This window comes from Haliotis cracherodii, unplaced genomic scaffold (assembly GCF_022045235.1).
Source record: "Haliotis cracherodii isolate W230 unplaced genomic scaffold, xgHalCrac1.p SCAF_22, whole genome shotgun sequence".
NCBI lineage: Eukaryota > Metazoa > Mollusca > Gastropoda > Lepetellida > Haliotidae > Haliotis > Haliotis cracherodii.
In genome coordinates, this window is record NW_027266278.1 from 10,888,451 (window position 1) to 10,907,361 (window position 18,911).

The window sequence follows — 18,911 nt, forward strand, 5'->3', positions numbered from 1 at the left end:
TGGATAATTCTGTGTTGAATATCATGCCAGGTGGTGGAATGTTTCATCAGGATTCCATTACCCCAGAACGCTTTCCCTGCGGAAGGTTTCATCGCTTACATCCACCCGTCCTTGACAAGCCTGTTGATCTGGTTACACACCTGTGTGAACAATAAAGGCATTCACAGCAAAACAGGTTTCATGACAAAGATTATGTTGTTAGGTGGCAGAATTCTAGGAAAATGAGTTAATGTACACAGAGGGACGTCAAATACAATGTAGCTGGACTGTTGCTGGACAAACAACCTAACATGCTTATGGCATAATCTGAATCGTACAACGGACTCTGATTCCTGCAGACAGTTCTGTAGTTGAAGTTGACACTCCGTGATATGACTCAAATACTATTCAAAGTGGCGTTTAACCCAATTCACTCACTCACTATCAATGCATATAATTGCAAAGATATGTTAAACGCCACGTCATCATACGTATCTCCACTATGTATGTTTTCAACAACCATATGAATCCCTGCCATGCATCTAGTTTCGTATATATAACCGAACCTTGATATCTCGAACCCCGTTACCTTGAAAGTATCAATATCTCACGCCTATTGTCCGGTCCCGATCGCCCCGAGATAGAAAATGAATATAGATTTGATAAATATGATTTTCTTTCTGTTACTTTGCACTGGAGCGGTATTAACATAAGTCAGATGACTTATTTAACAGTCCAGGTTCATTTATTGAATAATAATATGTTTAAATCACATTTGTTAGATGGTAGCACCACGCAATAGTTCAGTTTAAAGCAGCGTTAGTCCCAACCCACTTTATCACTGTAAAGTGTGCACCGGTGTGGTAGTTTAAGACAACCCGGTTTCAAAAAGGAAGGTATCTTGTTCACGTGTACCAGCTATGTTTCATCAAAGAACTCGGCGAAGCAGACTGTTTGAGCACGGCCTCTCTCTCGCTCTGTCACACACTGCATGTAACTATTTAGGCCAGCATGCACCTGGTGTCACTTCCTTGTCGCTTCACAATACGCAAGATATTTATACACACAACGTAATACACCAGTGGTCGTTTAGTAGCCCTTGATTCATTCTAAACAAATGCGCAATATTGAGGTTTCAGGGTATTGAAGTCTGTGTTCTCTGTTAATGAGAAGTGTCGGTGTAGCCTTGTGGTTAACAAATTCGCTCGTAACACTGACGAACAGGGTTTGATTCACCACATGGCCGTGAACCGCATCTTGAACACATGAAGACCCGGGTTAGAATACTTGTTCTGTTTGTTTGTTTATTTGTTTTTTTACGCTGCATTCGGCAATATTCCAGCTATATGACGGCGGTCTGTAAACAATCGAGTCCGGACCATACAATTCAGTGATTGACATCAATAACATCGATCCACGCAATTGGGATACTCTGACATGCATCAACCAAGTCAGGAGCCTGACCACCCGATCCCGTTAGTCGCCTCCTACCACAAGCATAGTCGCCTTTTACGGCAAGCATGGGTTGCTGTAGGCCTATTCTACCCCGGATCTTCACGGGGCGGTCTAGGTATGAGCGACGACATGATATGTAAATCTCTGTAGGGATTTGGTGATCAGGCTCGTTTACTTGGTTGATTGTATGTCATAGTTCGATTTTCATAATTGCCAGACTCGATTATTTAAAGACCCCCGTCATATAGCTGCAATATTGCTGAGTGTGGCGTTAAATAACAAACAGACGTTCCTTAAAGCATAATTTAATTGATAAAAAGGGTGTATTATTTACAGTATTTGAAATAAGCGCCTGCCAGTAGGCTGGTAGATTTTATTTTGTGCCCATTGTTACAAACTTGTATGGGTTTTTGTGTGTCAATTTATTTATCACAATAAGCTGCTGTTTTTAATGGGTTCTGAAGAGTTTAGTCAGGACCCACAGCTTCTGAAGTCTATAGGTTGCCTCTGGCAGCCTGGTAATAATCTTCTTTTTTTTTTAAACACTGATAATTTATCAATTGATCGTTACAAGTGACTGTTTACAAGTGACGAAGAATTGACACATTTTACATTCCGGAAAACGTAAAAATCAAGGTCTTCGTTTGTGAATATGTCCTTTACTAATGGTAACCAGGTATAAACTCTAATCAAGAAAAGCAAGAATCATGCTCACCCATTCTTATCAAATGCAAGTATTCTGACGTTTTCTCGACTTTTGGGGAAGTATTATAAAACTAATTAAGAAAGGAGAGAAATAGTCTCAACAATAGTCTCAATTTTATGTGTGTAATATGAGTCAATCACTTATGCATGCAACTTCAAATGAAGTCATACAAACAGGTGACGTATAACAGTCTTCTCAATTCTTCATTCTCAAATCACCTACTACGGCGGGAGAGCATATATTTATAACAATTACAAAACAAGTAATAACATGATCACAATAGCGGGTACGGTCTATATTTTGTTCTACATTTCAGTAATAAATTTAGACAGACTTTATTTGTAACAGAGAAACATAAAAGAATACGATTCGATATATCTATGTATCTAATTCATAAAGTCGTCACATTTGAACATATTGTGGAATTCGTCAGCAATCACAGAGGATAATGCTGAGAAAAAATGCTTTCTGTAATTTTTCCTCTGATTATATATCATATGACTGTTTGTTAAAGATGGAAAATGGAACGTCCATGTTGTGTAATACTGAAAAAGGGTGACATACAAACAGCAGGCAAGACACACGACATATGCACTTTGTCAGTTTTTTTTTCAGGAAGACACACTAAATAATAGAATGTATCCAGTGTAACGTTGTTTATGGCAGAACTGTTAGAATGCGTGCACATCTAGGTGGGAATTTTAAACACGACAGCAACGTACATCAAATCAAGCAATATAATACATCTGTGTCTTTTAAAAAGAATCTGTAAAGAATAAACGTTATATATGTTGCATGTTATTGATGTGATCCCACATTTAATGCACACTACACCTTGAAATTACCATGGTCTGTATTCAGCATTGCCTGCGCCACGAATGCAACGATTTATTGAGAATCATTCGTGACCAACTCGTCCCATTTCGGGAAGAGCCGAATGTAGACTCAAGTCCCTCTATTTGATATTGGCGTACTAAAAAGTACACGAACTACTTCAAATTTGCTTGAAACAATCATAAAATTAATTTATATCATATGACTGAATCTATCCTTTCCAGACAGTGTTGACAAATAGTACATGATTTTTTATGAATGAATTACAATACAATTATGAATGAATGCCATATCCACCATGTCTAGAGATGTATAGAAATATATCTAACAATATACTGCAACATGGTGAGGCCATGTTAACATTCAAACCCCTTGGGGATTCCAAAAAAAATGTTAAGAGACATTTTTCGGGCTGTTAGACCCAAAATGTTTTGCCACAGACTGCTGACTTGCCTGGCCAAGTCTCGATTATGTGCGAGCAGCCGTCATTTAGATGGAATATTGCTCGGACCGGTGTTAAACAACAAACAAGCTTTAATATACAAAGCTCGTTCAAATTTAATGTGTTAAGACAAAAAGGATATATTACAGTCTTATTAACTAATGTAAAGACACGTAGCTGAGTACAAAGTAGCATCTTCCCATAAAAGTCCAATTTCCACCTTGGCCAACCAGACTGGAATTGTGGAGTTATATTTTGGCTGGACTAACAACTCTATGCACAGTTCAATCAAAATCAAACAACATGGCGACTGCCGTGAAGCTTTCGGTAGATTGCAAGGTTTGCAGAGCATGTGTACCGTTAACTGGGCGTCGACAGAAGTTTTCCAAATCTTTTCACGTTTTAATTCAAAGTGCTCGTGTGATTTGATGTACTTTGCGAGATAAGACCCATTGCATTATAATAACGATTTTGATAATCGATCAGAACGTCTTGACCGGGCGCAGCCATTTTGTTTAAAGCAAATGCAGGTTCATGTGACACGGCCAGCATAGTACCTCTGCCACAGGCCAGCGCCATGTGACGATTCGTCACATGTTACATAGTCTACTCAAGATATTGCATATGTTTCTAATCGGTTTCATTTTTGACGAGTATACACAATTATACAAACATATGTCACTGACAAAATACCCTTAAAAAGGAAAAACTATTTCCATTTGCGTAGTTATCCTTTGTTTACATTGGTTGTACGGCTCCACGTGCTGTCATCGAAGCCCTACGGAAAACTAACGACACTGATGTGTAGAGACAAATTGTCATGCACCTCACTGTCGCAGTTGTAGTAGCATATGTATATAAATGTCCTGAACAATATGTAATGGGCTCCGAAAGGCTTGCATTAGGCCAGTTTGATCTGATTTCAGAATAATCACGTTTGCTTACAAAATACGAGGAAAGTCCGATCACGTGATATGCAAATAAACCTGTGGGAGTGGTGTTATGCTAAGTCATCACTGCGCCGGAGTGTAATGCAAGTGATATGAGAGTGGAATCTGATTTCAAAAGGAGGGACACAGAAGGGACATAACTTGTCATCGCCACTGGTGGCACTGCGATCGAGCCACGAAATTCCAGCCTTGTTCGGGAAGGTTGAAAACTAGACTTCCATAGTAATTTAACCCCCTTGCCTCGGGAAGATGACAAAGTGTACTTGATGGATACAAAATAAATATCTTTTGTATGGTTGATATTTAAAGGAATAAATTGTGTGCGAGTAGCATAATCTCTTACAGGTGTAAACAAACAGAATATATTTAAGTCACCCATTTAGATCATTTATAAACCCATAATATATATTACATTAAGTTATCATTAATAATTTCTGTATTTAATTGCCGAACTCTTTGCGATAGCTTCCTTTTATGCGAGACTTTCCTCTTTCAAATTTCGAAAAAGTTCTTCGGAATCATGAATCTTTGCGTTCTTGATTTGTGGTATACCAATCATCATATAGTTGTGAATGTTATTGATGTGATCCCACATTTAATGCACACTACACCTTGAAATTACCATGGTCTGTATTCAGCATTGCCTGCGCCACGAATGCAACGATTTATTGAGAATCATTCGTGACCAACTCGTCCCATTTCGGGAAGAGCCGAATGTAGACTCAAGTCCCTCTATTTGATATTGGCGTACTAAAAAGTACACGAACTACTTCAAATTTGCTTGAAACAATTATAAAGTTAATTTATATCATATGACTGAATCTATCCTTTCCAGACAGTGTTGACAAATAGTACATGATTTTTTATGAATGAATTACAATACAATTATGAATGAATGCCATATCCACCATGTCTAGAGATGTATAGAAATATATCTAACAATATACTGCAACATGGTGAGGCCATGTTAACATTCAAACCCCTTGGGGATTCCAAAAAAAATGTTAAGAGACATTTTTCGGGCTGTTAGACCCAAAATGTTTTGCCACAGACTGCTGACTTGCCTGGCCAAGTCTCGATTATGTGCGAGCAGCCGTCATTTAGATGGAATATTGCTCGGACCGGTGTTAAACAACAAACAAGCTTGAATATACAAAGCTCGTTCAAATTTAATGTGTTAAGACAAAAAGGATATATTACAGTCTTATTAACTAATGTAAAGACACGTAGCTGAGTACAAAGTAGCATCTTCCCATAAAAGTCCAATTTCCACCTTGGCCAACCAGACTGGAATTGTGGAGTTATATTTTGGCTGGACTAACAACTCTATGCACAGTTCAATCAAAATCAAACAACATGGCGACTGCCGTGAAGCTTTCGGTAGATTGCAAGGTTTGCAGAGCATGTGTACCGTCAACTGGGCGTCGACAGAAGTTTTCCAAATCTTTTCACGTTTTAATTCAAAGTGCTCGTGTGATTTGATGTACTTTGCGAGATAAGACCCATTGCATTATAATAACGATTTTGATAATCGATCAGAACGTCTTGACCGGGCGCAGCCATTTTGTTTAAAGCAAATGCAGGTTCATGTGACACGGCCAGCATAGTACCTCTGCCACAGGCCAGCGCCATGTGACGATTCGTCACATGTTACATAGTCTACTCAAGATATTGCATATGTTTCTAATCGGTTTCATTTTTGACGAGTATACACAATTATACAAACATATGTCACTGACAAAATACCCTTAAAAAGGAAAAACTATTTCCATTTGCGTAGTTATCCTTTGTTTACATTGGTTGTACGGCTCCACGTGCTGTCATCGAAGCCCTACGGAAAACTAACGACACTGATGTGTAGAGACAAATTGTCATGCACCTCACTGTCGCAGTTGTAGTAGCATATGTATATAAATGTCCTGAACAATATGTAATGGGCTCCGAAAGGCTTGCATTAGGCCAGTTTGATCTGATTTCAGAATAATCACGTTTGCTTACAAAATACGAGAAAAGTCCGATCACGTGATATGCAAATAAACCTGTGGGAGTGGTGTTATGCTAAGTCATCACTGCGCCGGAGTGTAATGCAAGTGATATGAGAGTGGAATCTGATTTCAAAAGGAGGGACACAGAAGGGACATAACTTGTCATCGCCACTGGTGGCACTGCGATCGAGCCACGAAATTCCAGCCTTGTTCGGGAAGGTTGAAAACTAGACTTCCATAGTAATTTAACCCCCTTGCCTCGGGAAGATGACAAAGTATACGTGATGGATACAACATAAATATCTTTTGTATGGTTGATATTTAAAGGAATAAATTGTGTGCGAGTAGCATAATCTCTTACAGGTGTAAACAAACAGAATATATTTAAGTCACCCATTTAGATCATTTATAAACCCATAATATATATTACATTAAGTTATCATTAATAATTTCTGTATTTAATTGCCGAACTCTTTGCGATAGCTTCCTTTTATGCGAGACTTTCCTCTTTCAAATTTCGAAAAAGTTCTTCGGAATCATGAATCTTTGCGTTCTTGATTTGTGGTATACCAATCATCATATAGTTGTGAATGTTATTGATGTGATCCCACATTTAATGCACACTACACCTTGAAATTACCATGGTCTGTATTCAGCATTGCCTGCGCCACGAATGCAACGATTTATTGAGAATCATTCGTGACCAACTCGTCCCATTTCGGGAAGAGCCGAATGTAGACTCAAGTCCCTCTATTTGATATTGGCGTACTAAAAAGTACACGAACTACTTCAAATTTGCTTGAAACAATTATAAAGTTAATTTATATCATATGACTGAATCTATCCTTTCCAGACAGTGTTGACAAATAGTACATGATTTTTTATGAATGAATTACAATACAATTATGAATGAATGCCATATCCACCATGTCTAGAGATGTATAGAAATATATCTAACAATATACTGCAACATGGTGAGGCCATGTTAACATTCAAACCCCTTGGGGATTCCCAAAAAAATGTTAAGAGACATTTTTCGGGCTGTTAGACCCAAAATGTTTTGCCACAGACTGCTGACTTGCCTGGCCAAGTCTCGATTATGTGCGAGCAGCCGTCATTTAGATGGAATATTGCTCGGACCGGTGTTAAACAACAAACAAGCTTGAATATACAAAGCTCGTTCAAATTTAATGTGTTAAGACAAAAAGGATATATTACAGTCTTATTAACTAATGTAAAGACACGTAGCTGAGTACAAAGTAGCATCTTCCCATAAAAGTCCAATTTCCACCTTGGCCAACCAGACTGGAATTGTGGAGTTATATTTTGGCTGGACTAACAACTCTATGCACAGTTCAATCAAAATCAAACAACATGGCGACTGCCGTGAAGCTTTCGGTAGATTGCAAGGTTTGCAGAGCATGTGTACCGTCAACTGGGCGTCGACAGAAGTTTTCCAAATCTTTTCACGTTTTAATTCAAAGTGCTCGTGTGATTTGATGTACTTTGCGAGATAAGACCCATTGCATTATAATAACGATTTTGATAATCGATCAGAACGTCTTGACCGGGCGCAGCCATTTTGTTTAAAGCAAATGCAGGTTCATGTGACACGGCCAGCATAGTACCTCTGCCACAGGCCAGCGCCATGTGACGATTCGTCACATGTTACATAGTCTACTCAAGATATTGCATATGTTTCTAATCGGTTTCATTTTTGACGAGTATACACAATTATACAAACATATGTCACTGACAAAATACCCTTAAAAAGGAAAAACTATTTCCATTTGCGTAGTTATCCTTTGTTTACATTGGTTGTACGGCTCCACGTGCTGTCATCGAAGCCCTACGGAAAACTAACGACACTGATGTGTAGAGACAAATTGTCATGCACCTCACTGTCGCAGTTGTAGTAGCATATGTATATAAATGTCCTGAACAATATGTAATGGGCTCCGAAAGGCTTGCATTAGGCCAGTTTGATCTGATTTCAGAATAATCACGTTTGCTTACAAAATACGAGAAAAGTCCGATCACGTGATATGCAAATAAACCTGTGGGAGTGGTGTTATGCTAAGTCATCACTGCGCCGGAGTGTAATGCAAGTGATATGAGAGTGGAATCTGATTTCAAAAGGAGGGACACAGAAGGGACATAACTTGTCATCGCCACTGGTGGCACTGCGATCGAGCCACGAAATTCCAGCCTTGTTCGGGAAGGTTGAAAACTAGACTTCCATAGTCAGTTAACCCCCTTGCCTCGGGAAGATGACAAAGTATACGTGATGGATACAACATAAATATCTTTTGTATAGTTGGTATTTAAAGGAATCATTGTGTGCGAGTAGCATAATCTCTTACAGGTGTAAAAAAAAATATATTTACGTCATACATTTAGATCATTTATAAACCCATAATATATATTACATTAAGTTTTCATTAATAATTTCTGTATCTAATTGCCGAACTCTCTGCGATAGCTTCCTTTGATGCGCGACTTTCTTTTTTCATATTTCGAAAGAGTTCTTTGGAATCATAAATCTTTGCGTTCTTGATTTGGGGGGTATACCAATCATCATTTAGTTGAATGTTATTGATGAATCAGTTGTTTATCTCACTGTTCAGTTAACTCTTGTTACTGTGATAAAGGTATGTGACACGGATCTGACATAACACAGAGGAGTGTGTGTAAGCATATCTTAGAGAACCTGCAAACCACCAAATATATATTTGGGGCGTTTTACATATATTACCACTGCCCTATGTTTATAATCCACCCACATATATCCACCCGTTAATATGAAAACAAAGCAAAGTAAAACATCGTAAAAGCACTCGTTGTGGAAGCAGATTGTCTCTAATTATATCAGTGCAAGCTCGTATACATTAACTTTATACCCAAAAAATATATATGTCTGACAAAGTCATATATATAGATTGTATTTCTTGATACAAGTTTTCATTTGATACAGGTGTCTAAACTCAGCTGAGCAGACATAGACTTTAATTGTGTGCTTTTGATATGAATCATGAATACCATGACACTTTTGAATGACCTGAGAAAATTCAGCCATCTCTATTGTTAAATGTCGTCTTTTACAAATAATAATAATTCAGTACACCATATATTTAATTAATTTTTTTGAGAATTAATTAGGTATTTTTATACCTTTACAGGATCATTAGCTAACTTGGTGTGTTACACAATCAAATCCGTAAATATCGCAAAGGGTCTGAAATGTCCACAACACAATGTCAAATAATGAAAGTTTAATAGGTATGTGAATAATATGTTTTTAAATCAGTGATTAGTTAATTACTTTAATACATTTTTCAACTCTTGGTATAGTATACCAAGGGATATTAAACATAATAATGTTTTGGAAATCCAGGTCTAGTTATAACTCCAATGAACGGATGTCGTAGTCAAGTGGGGGCGTTACCTGAATACAAACGAGCGCACCTGATCTGACAATCGACATATTTCCAAAGTATTTTAAGCAAACGCATATTGCCGAAATGAATTAAAAACTATTGATTTATATTGATCGAAGTACCGATATCCTGACACGCAATCTAATAGGCTTGCGCCGTTTCGACGTATAGCTGCTTACGGGAAGGGGACGAGCCTTGATGTAGGTAACGGAAACATGCGAGTGGTGACAAATGATTGAGAATGAGTAATAAGACTAATGTGGCTACAGTCTTCCAGGTGTTAGATAGTTAATGAAACAAAAATGTGGGATCCTCAGTTGACTGGTCTCTAAGTGTATCTTTGGAAGAATGATGCACTCCATATGCTATGTAAAAAACCTTTTGAACTTTACGACATACTAAGTCAAGTCGGATTATCATTGTCAAATTAACTACGCAAATGAAGAAATAATTACCTAAACAGGTCTTCCTCAATGCAGTGGACAAAGATGTTGGCTGTTGTTGCATTCTGGGAAGTTACTCCCAGCTGCAGAAATTTCGGAGAGGACATCAAATGAATAGCAAAAACGATGACCATGAATGTCCCATTTGGCAAGATAGAAAAAACGGGAATGGGGTATGCTTAGAGTTCTGAGGGTTCTTTTGTGACTCTCCACAAGACTGTATGAGGGGTGACTTCCAATAGTCAACTTTCCAAAAGTCAGCTTTAGAGGACTATTCCAACAGCTCCAGGCTTTTGTTTCACAACTTTGTAGGTACAATAGAGGATACCCTTTCCATTATCAATCTAATGCTGTGGTCGGAATCGCACAAAGGACTCTGATTACGGCACAGGTATATTTCAATGCATTCATATAACTGAAAACGGCTCTTCTCTTTGTAACTGTAACAAACTCTTGGTACGTGTAATTTGTCTTCTCCGAGAGAGATACACATCAATTCTAAATGTTTTCCTATCATACGTGTATGCCACCATGTCACGCAATCAAGCAAGTCTCCTGGTACAATCTTACAGTTTCTTATATTTGTTATGCCCACGAAAGAAGAAACCGTTTTGATAACAAAAAATAATATGAAATTATTTGGCATCAACTGAAATAAGCTGTTGAATGATGTATGTTTTCTTTACGTTGTGTCATTGATTAACACCATAGAATATTACAGGACAAAAAGAGTCTCAGGCGTCGCAATTCGCTTTGAAGAATTGCGCCTCTTAGGCGTTCAGGGATCCTAGAATCATGGGCAAGTGTTTTGTCAGCACCATACCATACCGTGGTAAACTCGCTCTCTCACACACTCTCTCTTTCTCTCACACTATCTCTCTCTCACTTTCTCTCTCACGCTTTCTCTCTCACACTATCTCTCTCTCACACACGCTCTTTCTCTCACTCTCTCTCACACTCTCTCATACTATAGCTCTCAATCTCACACACTCTCTCTCTCACTCTCTCTCACATACACTCTTTCTCTCACTCTCTCTTATACTCTCTCTTTCTCACTCTCTAAGTTTCTCTCTCACACTCTCTCTCTCACTCTCTCACACACTCTCTCTCATACTATCTCTCTTTCACACACTCTCTCTCATACTATAGCTCTCAATCTCACACACTCTCTTCCACACTCTCTCGCACTCTCTCTCTCTCACACACACTTTCTCTCTCACTCTCTCTCACACACTCTCTTTCTCTCACTCTCTCTTATACTCTTTCTTTCTCACTCTAAGTTTCTCTCTCACACTCTCTCTCTCACTCTCTCACACACTCTCTCTCACTCATTCTCTCTCTTATACTCTCTCTTTCTCTCTTATACTCTCTCACTCACTCTCTTTTTCTCTCACTCTCTCTCATACTCTCTCTCTCACTCACACACTCTCTCTCACTCACTCTCTCTCATACTATCACTCACTCTCGCTCACACACTCTCTCACTCTCTCTCACACACTCTCTCTTATACTCTCTCTTTCACTCTCTCTCTCATACTCTCACTCACACACTCTCTCACACACTCTCTCTCATACTATCTCTCACACACACACTCTCTCACTCTCTTACGCCCGCTCTCTCTCTCTCTCACTCTCTTACATTCTCTCTCATGTTCTATCTAACACTCCCTCTCATGCTTGCTCTCTCCACACACCCTACTCTCTCATACTCTCTTACCTCACTCTCTCTCTTTCTCACAGACTCTCTCTCACACTATCTCTCTCTGATACTCTCTTTCATACACTTTTTCTCTCACACTCTCTCGCACTCTCCCTCTCTCACACACTATCTCTCTCACTCTGTCACTTTCTCTCTCACACACACGCTCTCTCACAGACTCTCTCTCACACTATCTCTCTCTCATATTCTCTCTCTCATACTCTCTCTCTCTCACACTCTCTGTCACACTCTCACTCACACATACTCTCTCACACACGCTCCCTCTCTCACCTCACTCTCTCTCACCGACTCTCTCTTTCCCGACTCTCTCTCACACTCTCTCCCTCATACTATCTCTCTCTCGGACTCTCCCTCTCTCACACACTATCTCTCTCACTCTCTCACTCACACACACTCTCTCTCTCACTCTCTCTCTCATGCTTGCTCTCTCACACACGCTCTCTCTCACACACTCTCTCACCTCACTCTCTCACAGACTCTCTCTCATACTATCTCTCTCATACTCTCTCTCTCACACTCTCGCTCTCTCACACACTCCCTCGCACTCTCCCGCTCTCACACACTCTCTTACCTCACTCTCTCTCACAGACTCTCTTTCATACTATCTCTCTCACACAATCTCTCGCACTCTCCCTCTCTCACACACTATCTCTCTCACTCTCTCTAACTCTCCCTCACACTTTCTTTCACTCACTCTCACTCTCACTCACTCACTCACACTCTCACTCACGCACGCTCTCTCTGATCTCTCACTCCCGCTCTCTCACTCTCTCACATTCGCTCTCACTTTCTATCTAACACTCTCTCTCTCACTCTCTCTCTCACACACACACACTCTCTCTCTCACTCACTCTCTCTCTCCAAGATGGGTGACACCCTGATATCAGCACACTGCTATGTACAAGTGTTAGATAAACAGCGACACAGGTAATATTCATATGTGCAGTGGCCTGTGAATAATCAATTTTAATGGGGTTTTAGTCAATGGGACACACTATGCGAGAAGTATTTGTATTCAGAAAGTTGGACATGTTTAAGCATGTTGAGCCGCACAAAGAAACAGGTTTGTGGTACATTACGTGTTCAGGAGAAGTGGCTATTCCCGAGGAAAGCATGACTCATTCGTCACATCGATCCACAGTGTTATGCAGGGAATGTAGTCAGTTCAATACCTCCTGTCAACTTCACTCAAGTGCCATTTTAGAGTTCGCAAAATGGCCGCCGTATGAATTGCCTTGAATATCAAAGAGAAAACAAACGCAACTTACAGGGAGACAAAGTTTGCAACTGAGTAAATCAGACAGATAAAGATGAATAATTTGCTGTAACACTTTACAGTGTAATGCCCCTGTTATTGTCAGTGTTATCTGAGACGCCCTGTTTGTGTATCGGAACTATGATACCAACTGACTGGGGAAACTATCCATGTTCCAATCTAAAAATAGTCATTCGAAGTACATTTTTTGGTTACAATAAATCTGCAGACACTTTAAACAAATCAGGTGATATGTTTTCAGTTCAAAGTGATTTATTACAACTGGGGTGTTGAATGCTAACAAGAAATTCGCCTTTTGTGTAAGAGGTGAAATGGAGTTTGGCGTTTTTACATTTTGTCCGATCAAATAGACTAGCAGATAGGAATCTCTGTGTAACGCCACTGGATGGATACATCGGATTTAGATTACTTTCCAACCTGAAATGAAAACATCATGTAAAGGATATTATAAAGTTAAGGTGGAAAGTTAAGGACATTCACACTATCGTAATAGAACACGCAAATGTTTAATTGATGTGATGATACTTTGCCTTTAAATGTACAAAATATATTAATGCATTTCATTTCTACAAACAACTTTTGATTTTGATAAGAATTTTGCTTTTAGGAATGAGCATGAAAATTATGCAATGTGAAACGTTTACCTATCTTTCCAAAGAGACACTGATTCGTTCGTTCATCGGGAAAAGCCAAGTAAACTGATCAGTCAGTTGCCATTCATCTCCTTCAACATTCATCTCCTCGGCTACTGTTGTTTTCGTAGGTCAACCCCGTCAAGTAGCGCTATCGTGTTCAAAGCATGACAGTATTGAAGACAGTTGAAATGTTTGCTGGTACGATCCAAACATTCCATCCGGTTGTAAAATTCCCAATCACTGGCCCCTGTAATGATGGGACAAGTACACTCTCTATATACCGGTGTACATTGTATAATTCCCAATCACTGCCCCCTGAAATGATGTGACAAGTACACTCTCTATATACCGGTGTACATTGTATAATTCCCAATCACTGCCCCCTGTACTGATGTGACATGTCGACAGCCTTATTGTAGTTTTTGTTGTAGTACTAGTTGTGATTTAATTGTTGCTGATAGCATCCCATGCCAATTCAACTGGAATCATAGCTGATCTGCAAATGAGAGCAATGTATTAGAATGTCGTATTGTGAAATCATGATTTAACTAGGACATCTTGATTGCCAGTGGTGGTAGTATTTGGGCCTCACTTAGGGTTGTATGGGTCAACACATCACTCAGGTTTAAACTGGTAAAGGGGAATTTGTTATTGAATGCATTGCATGATAATAGATTTAAACACCGATAAGCTGGAATTGAATAGTTTCACTACATGATACATTAGAGAGGATGAACAAGTCAATAACAACTTCTAAAAGATTAACTAAAACCGCAGAAGAGCAGCCATGTATCATCTGATCATCGAACAGGCATAGTCATATACATTTGGTACGATGCATTTACAAATTTATTAAAAATAGTAAAAAACTGTAGAGGGCCGTTCATGGGAATAAGGCCCAGTGCTGTTGTCACAGAACATGAATTTATATCTCTACCTGTCACCAGTATGACGTCATATGTTTCTCCTGTTGTGTTGGATCGCACAGGCGTGGCGCATTTGCAATTGTATACAGCGCTTGTGGCCAAACCCGGTCTGGTCGTGTGACTTATTGTAACTAAAGGTAACACTATAAAGACAGCGACTGGAGTATGGGGTGCTGCAGTTAGAGCTATTACTGGACTCAGGCAGTGCTTGGTCACAGCTGGTTAGTATCGCTGATCTTTTGACTGATGATATACTGTTACAAGCTCGTACAAGATGTAATCATTATAACAGGTAAGCCCTTCATTCTTTCTTTTATGCAGTATATTTGATAAGATTAAGAATGATGAACGCCTAATGCATCATGGCTATTGGCATGCTTCAAACTGGTAGGACTCAACTAGAGGTGACCAATATTTTGTGTCTCAGTCTGCGATTTGCAGACTTTTGAACCAATTTCGGCAGACACAAAATGTTAATGATCGGCCCCGACAGGGCGCTCTTGGTAAATGTAGGACACAAAAAAGCAATAAAAATTATTAAGAGTTAGGGATGATAACCTTAAAAATTCATAAAATGATGAGTAACTATTTCTGATACATATTTAGAATGGAAACATGAGGAATATCAGTAAAATGTAATTGTTTGGCCTCATATGTGGTTACCGTCATACTTACCAAATTCATATTATCGAAACCCACAGTAGACTATTCAGGTCACGCGTCTCACTTTCATTATTGAGATACATTTTCTAACACATTTTATGACTTTTGGGCATTTGTTTCAAAGAAAACTAAATAACTAACAATATAACGGAAATGTATATGTTTGTTTGTTGTTTAACATGGTAATCAGCAATATTCCAGCTATATGACGTCGTTCTGTAAATAATAGTCTGGACCAAACAATCCAGTGATTGACATCATCAGCAACGATCCACGCATTTGGGATACGATGACATGCATCAACCAAGTTAGCGAGCCTGATCACCTGATCCTGTTAGTCGCCTCTTACGACCAGCATAGTCGCTTCTTACGGCACGCATGTGTTTCTGAAGATCAGACCCGGATCTTCGCGGGTCAACGGGATGATGTAAAACACATATTCCATACGTGAATAGTCATAGGCAGTTGCAGACAAAATTAGAAATGCCTAAATTTCCTATACTATTACCCATAAACCCCCATGTCCATATATCATTTCTACAAAATATTACAAAGAAACGACGTGGAACAAAGTCACATGGTTCCGTCGTCAGCCAATTGGTAAAACAAACTTAAATCATTCATGAATGCAGTGTGGGCTGCTTCCGCTCCGCTCCGTGTCCATTGTTTAAAGCGGCGTTAAACGTAATTCAGTCACTATTTCCTACACTTTGTGTAATTCCAGAACGCCCAATATTATCTAGGCCGCCAGCATTATTGACCATAGACGAAACGGACACATTTGAACAAACAGGGGTCTCCACCGCTGCCTACAGAATTACGACTGTCATGTTTTGTTTGATTTCTTAGAAGTTGACGGATGACCAAAATGGACACAATCTATGTATAACAACATCTTTATTACACTATAATAGAAACGTTTCGGTATAGGTCTTCATATCGTTGTCAAACAAAACTAAGTAATCGTCATCATTTAGGTGTTTTAAGTCCACTTCAGAAAGTTTCAATTTCGTAAATGGGGACAGGTAGCTTCAAGGAATAATATATAATCATAGAGAATAAAGATATGAAACACCTGGTCAAAAAACTATAACTTAAGGTAGTGCCCATTTAAGTAATATGTTAAATTACAGAGAAGTTGTTAATTATATACCAGATATTGAAAAGTACTTGGCGTGGATGTAGAGGAGTTGTATTCTATTTAGTATGTATGGAAAATAGTAGTATTACGGTAAATATTCTGAGTAATGATATATAGGTTAATAATAATGAAACGATAGATAGATAGATAGATAGATACATGTATCTATGGGATGTATTTCGTAGAATGACATTTTTTTATGAAATTTGTTATTGATGTGAAGACTGGCGGAAGAATATTGGACTTAAGAGTAAAGGCAGAAGATTTTAAAGTGTAAAGGAAAAGAATGGTAAAATCGGGGATGGTGAGCATGTTACAGGGGGCACCAGTATGCATGGTTTAGATCCTTGGGTGAATTGCATTGGGGGCAGTTGCCATCAGTGTGTCTCTTTTGTTTGTATGATGTATAGTTTAAATTTGTTATGCCACGGAGAATTCTGGAAATACTTGTAAAATTGGAAAATTTGTGTTATTTGAACTTGGAATTTGTTTGGATCTAGTGTTTTGAAAAATAATTTGAAAAGTTTGAAGTTTGATACTATTTTTCATTGGGTCTTTTAGGTGGGCCTCTCCCGTAGTGAAATTTATTGCTTGGTATGGGTTTGTAGATTCACTGCCAGGTCCGCGGGATTCCATTTCCATAAGGTTAATGTGTTACCTATTGGTTTTAGATCTGATGTTGAAATGATGATGTATAATATTATTGATTAAGTCAGGGGTTTAGAGAGTTTGCTTTAACAGAGCTCAGCGAGTCTGAAATAATGAAAAAGTTTGTTTGTTTATATTTCTTAACTGATTTAAATAATATAACTGATATAGCCAATAGATTAACGAAATTAGAATGAGCGTTTTTTTTTTAAATGGCAATTAGAAGTTATTAAAATAGGTTGATGTACATTCAAGGCGAGTTTCGATTTATGTGATGAGTACTCTTGTAGTGTTTTTGCTGTTATTGTTAATTTGGATTGCGATTGTAGTGTGTAGTGACATGTCTATCCCGGTGGGGATTTGTATGTATCAGAGACCATATGGTCTCTGTATGTATGTGTTTGGTAGTGCAGCAGGTGGAACATTATTTAGGTTATGGGTGTGGAGTAGTTTAATGAGGCGTGTAAGGTAGATGGTTCTTGTGATGTTTTGAACTTTATAAGGGTGGTTGTGCTTGTGTTATGATATTTTATTGTTATTGTTTTGTAGATAGGGTTGGTTATTGGTAATTGAATGAATGTTGTTCAGTAATAATAGGAATAGTAAGGATTTTCGCCCATTGCCGATGCTGTGTACACGCCGTGGGGTGTAATTTCATTTGTCTGTCATTCCGTTGCCTGTTCAACAATTACATGCACCCGATACATACTTTTTTATGAAGCCACGTGCTGTCCGTGTGTTGCCAAAGTGCCATCCCTTGCCTGTATTATGATGAAATAATAGACTGTCATTAAATGGTCTCGAATGACTACCGGAGACTTCTTCGTCTTCTTTTTATGGTCTGACAAGCCGGATTTGTAAGTAATTTGCCTATTTATGAACTTGGAATTTTATGACAATAATATACCCGGAGAAACACGGTTGCGCTCGCAAGACGGGTGCCCTGTCCGGTTTTCGTCCAGGCGCCGACGCTCACCTGCCTATTTGTCAGATTATGTGGTTGACACGAATCATGACCTTGATGAAATCCTGACCACAAAATTATTTATGTTAGGTTCTAGCCCAGTAGTTGAGGCTCATTTGTTGCCTTCTTTGTAGTTTTTGAGGTGGAGTCTGATAGTAGCAGTGTGTGTTGGTAGGACCAGGTCTCCATGACTAGTTAAGTGTTTCATATTGTATGGAGCTTGGCTTATCATAATTAATAATTGATATGGAGTTTAATACCAGAGCGCGACACAGACCTAATTAGATTGTATAAGTGCCTGGTATATGTTCAAAAGGGTTTGTTTGTCTGCATCCCAGTCTGTACCACCAATGGCCCTCATGAGGTTTAGATCTTTTTAACATGAATTAAGCACATGGGATTTCCGTGTAAGCTATTGGTCAAATGTAGCTCCAAGGAATTTTGTTCCTTCTAAGGAAAGTAGTGCTTTCGTTATGTAGGTGCATTTCGAGCGTATAATTTGGCAAATATTTGTTTCTTAATAATTATTATAATATTCTAATGGGTTTTTTTTAATTGATTTTGAATCCCCATTCAGAAGACCAATTTTTAATATAATTTTGTACAGGTTATCTTTGTTTTTTTAGCTTGACTTATTGACTTAGATGAAGTCCAAAGTGATAGGTAATCCATAAGTGTAGACGTTTTTTTATGGACCAGACATCTCTC

The 18,911-nt window shown here is 38.7% G+C and overlaps 1 protein-coding gene across 1 annotated transcript in view; it reads left to right on the forward strand.

Annotated features, from left to right (window-relative positions):
• Positions 1-18,911, forward strand: part of LOC139471224 (ankyrin repeat and KH domain-containing protein 1-like) — a 220,333-nt gene that overhangs the window by 168,067 nt on the left and 33,355 nt on the right. The gene's annotated exons all lie outside the window — the stretch shown is intronic.